Genomic DNA, 4105 nt, shown 5'->3' with positions numbered 1-4105 from the left:
TCAAACATGGAAACATGTGGCTAAGCCTGCCAGGCAATTAAGAAAATACAAATGTAGTGTTTTCATTGTGTACTATGGGAATTTAAAAATTATATATTGATTCAAATTGGAGAATTCGCTGATTTTTTGATCAACAAGTTTTTGGGGGTAAAATGGGTATAGACTATCTTTTTATTATCAAGTTTATTCAAAATAAAAGCTAGTGAAAGAATTGCATGATTTTTTTTTTTCATTCAAGTAGTATATATTGATGCCCATGATTGCCAAGTAGTCTAGTAGGTGCTTGGTGTTATACCATGATAAACAAACAAATAAAAATTGTGGTTTCTGCTTACCATGGAGTTGAGAGTATAATGTGGTTTATTGATCTACCATAATTAGTGGTGTGTGTGCGTGTGTGTGTGTGTATGTGTTATTTCCTTTCCTTTTATATAGAACCAAAAAACCTTACCATATTACCACAATAAAGAGTATAACTTTTTTTTTTTTCTCTTTCCTCATTTCTAAAGGATTTCAGAACAATGATGAGGGACCAATGTAGGGTAAACAACTTCATTGCAAGAGACAAATAGGCACCTGTTCCCATCCTATGACAAGAAGCACTGCATCAATTGCATGGATGGCAGAACCTTTTTCTGTTGATTTACTTACTACAGTCTAGGATCCAAAACACAGTTTGACAATTTGACTAAGCACTAATAGCTCGGAAGAGTTCATTGTAGTTTTCAGAAAGAAACCCAGAAATCATCATAGATCATCACTTATTCCATGAAAAATGTTAATATAAAAATAATAACAATAGAAACCTTTCTACTCAACCTCTACTTGCCTATTTTCTGGATTCAGCAAAGCTTTCATTTCCTTGAGATGTAAAACAGAGTATTCAATATACTGACTGAAGTCTACAGAATAGAATGTATGTATGGCTCCTAGACCACCTCCTCTGTAAGACTTCCATTCTAAACCCACCTGATGACCAGTGTGCTGATACGAATCAGTTTGGGGCACCTGGGTGGCTCAGTCTGTTAAGCAGCTGACTTGGTTTTGCCTCAGGTCATAATCTCAGGGTCCTGGGATCAAGCCCCATGTTGGGCTCCACAATGAGCGTGGAGTCTTTGTCTCTCCCTCCCACTCTGCCCCTCTCTCCACTCTCTCTCTAAAATAAATAAATAAAATGTTAAAAAAATCAGTTTGTTCCCAAACTGATTTATGTTGGTTATATTTCATAATTACAAAATTTAATTAAGTATTATGTAAGTAATAAAAAGGGTGTGAAAAGGAGTTATTTTTACAAAAATCAAAGAAAGTTCATTAGAAAGATTTGATAATGCAAACAGTTGAAAAAATCATTAGGTGTATATGAGACATATGTAAAAGAATAGGAAAGGAATGTTAAATTCCAGATAGATTCTGCACTCAGCTTGCTTCTTAAGCGGCTCTCCATTAAAGGAAAACAAGTCTGAGTTCATAGATAATAAATTATGGCTTTATTTTATGCTGGAAAAGTAACACCAATAAACAATCAGAAATCACATAGGCAAAAAAAGTCTTTGCCCTAAGTCAAAAGTTTGGCTAATGAAGGTGAATTTATTTAAGTTAAATTAATGTGTTTAGGAAATATAGGTGTATTTTTTTTTAATTTTTAAAAAGATTTTATTTATTTATTTGAGAGCGAGAGTGTGTGGGCACAAGCAGGGAGAGGGGTAAAAAGAGAGGGAGAAGTAGGCTCCCTGCTCAGCAGGGAGCCCTACACGGGGCTCGATCCCAGGACCCCAAGACCATGACCTGGGCCAAAGGCAGTCATTTAACCAACTGAGCCACCCAGATGCCTATAGGTATATAGTTTTTATATGATCACTGCTTTAACCACAGAGCTTCAAATAAAATTATTTCTAATATATATATATTATTGAGACAACCTGAATTAATTTGAATGGTAAAAGCAGTTAATACTTGGATTAGAAATGTGTGAGAAAGTAAGTGGCTATAGTGAGTAAATATTCTGGTTTGGAATTCAACCTTTATGGCTTTATGAATTATTTGAATCAAAAGGAATTTTCTGTGTCCAAAGAAGAGTCTAAAACAAAACAAAATAAATGAAGGAAGATACCGTCAAGAAAATGAATTTTCTACAACACTTCCATCTCAAGAAAGCAAGTCTTAGAAAGTAATTTTAAAAAATCTTCTAGAAAAAGGACAGTATGAAAGAAAGTTTCTTAGTTTGAGTTTGGAAAATAGAATCATCAGGGGGAGGAACAGATTTTGTGGTGCTTGCTGCTGTACAATAATGGAGAATCTCTTTAAAAAAAGTAATACAAAATTCAAAATTCTAAATTATATATGAAAATGAATATTTTTTTGAATAAGAAAAGGAATCAGTATATATACCTATATATTTTCAAAGTTGACAAATATCACAAGCATTATGTCATACAGAAAAAGAACATTTAGTAACTGACACACCTTACCATTTCCCCTTGTATTTGTCTGCAATGCTATTTACATTTTCTTTTTTTTTTAAGATTTTATTTATTTATTTGAGAAAAAGAATGAGATAGAGAGAGCATGAGAGGGGGGAGGGTAAGGGGGAGAAGCCGACTCCCTGCTGAGCAGGGAGCCCGATGTGGGACTTGATTCCGGGACTCCAGGATCATGACCTGAGCCAAAGGCAGTCGCTTAACCAACTGAGCCACCCAGACACCCTACATTTTCAAATAAGAATTTAAAAATATTTTCTATAGAACCATAGAAAGAATGTCTTGCTTCTTGTATGGTTGGTCAAAATTTGATTTTTAGGAAGATTTCTTCCGGTTTCATAATTTGTTACTGGTAATGCTATGTGAAATTTTTAGAATTGTCAACATTTGGAAAACTTATATCAAATTGTTTTCACAGAAGAAGTATGTGATTCAGAGCCATTTTGCTGTATCGATAACAATTTTGCATGTCTCTTAGTATCACAGACTAAGATGGATCTGAAATGTTGGGAGCTGGAAAGCATGTGACTGCTCATATAGTCACAGAGTTGTGCTCGTTATGTGTAGCATTGTTATAGATTTTTGCTTTACAATTGTAGGAATTCAGATACATTCTGTTTTACATGATTCCCATCTAACAAAAAAAATCATGATGTATTATAATTGTTTAAAATTAGCCTCTATAAATGTATTTATAATAGTTTAAAATTAGGTGCTTGCTTTGGCAACACTATTAAAATTAGAAAGATACAGAGAAGATTAGCATGGCCTCTGCACAAGGATGACACACAAATTTGTGAAAGGTTCCATATTTTCATCACTGGGTGATGCATGGACTGGTTGAATCACTATATTTTACACCTGAAATTAATATAACACTGTATGCTAACTATCCTGGAATTAAAATAAAAACGTAAAAAGTCAAAAATAAAAAATAAAATAAATAAAATAAAATTGGCCTTTGGAAGTGTACTATGCAATAGATTGCCCTGATGTTTAAGTTTCATTAGATTCAGTTATTGAAACCCAACTCTCCAAGTCCATCATTTACAGATAGGTGAGTGAAGGAAGTAGGTCCAGAGGAGTAGCATCCAAAGAAACTTCATGTTTTAACAATGAAATGTTCATTCATGCTGTTGCCCCGAGTGTCCATAATTCTCCATTGTGGTTGAGGGCAATGACAACAGCTCTCTTAGGCTCTCTAGACTCAAATGCAATTATTTATTGATTGTTTCATTCTGTAACAATTCGAAGACCGCTTAAAGTCACGCAAGTGCTTTTTTACTTTTGTGGGACTTATGTATAAATTATCTCATTTGTTTTTGCTTTGTTGCCACATCCTCTTCAGGGATGTGGAGTAAGTGGGGTGAAGTGACTCACCTGAAGTCATGTGTTTTTTAAAGCAGAGTTTCAAACCAAAACTTTGCAACACAACAAGCCCAGTGTTGACTCTAGGCCATATTGAGTCCTCTTCTGTATGATATTTATGATGTTATGACTTTTTTTTTTAAAGATTTTATTTATTTATTTGACAGAGAGAGAGACACAGCGAGAGAGGGAACACAAGCAGGGGGAGTGGGAAAGAGAGAGGGAGGCTTCCCACTGAGCAGGGAGCCCGACGCGGGGCT

The 4105-nt window shown here is 34.7% G+C and overlaps 1 pseudogene; it reads left to right on the top strand.

Moving 5' to 3' along the window:
• Nucleotides 1-3193: 3193 nt before the first annotated feature.
• Nucleotides 3194-3293, top strand: LOC118010142 (annotated as a pseudogene).
• Nucleotides 3294-4105: the final 812 nt, after the last annotated feature.

The sequence above is a fragment of the Mirounga leonina genome, unplaced genomic scaffold (assembly GCF_011800145.1).
Source record: "Mirounga leonina isolate KUSES-001 unplaced genomic scaffold, KU_Mleo_1.0 Mir_128, whole genome shotgun sequence".
In the NCBI taxonomy this organism is placed as follows: Eukaryota; Metazoa; Chordata; class Mammalia; order Carnivora; family Phocidae; genus Mirounga; species Mirounga leonina.
This window is presented reverse-complemented; position numbering and strand designations above follow the sequence as displayed.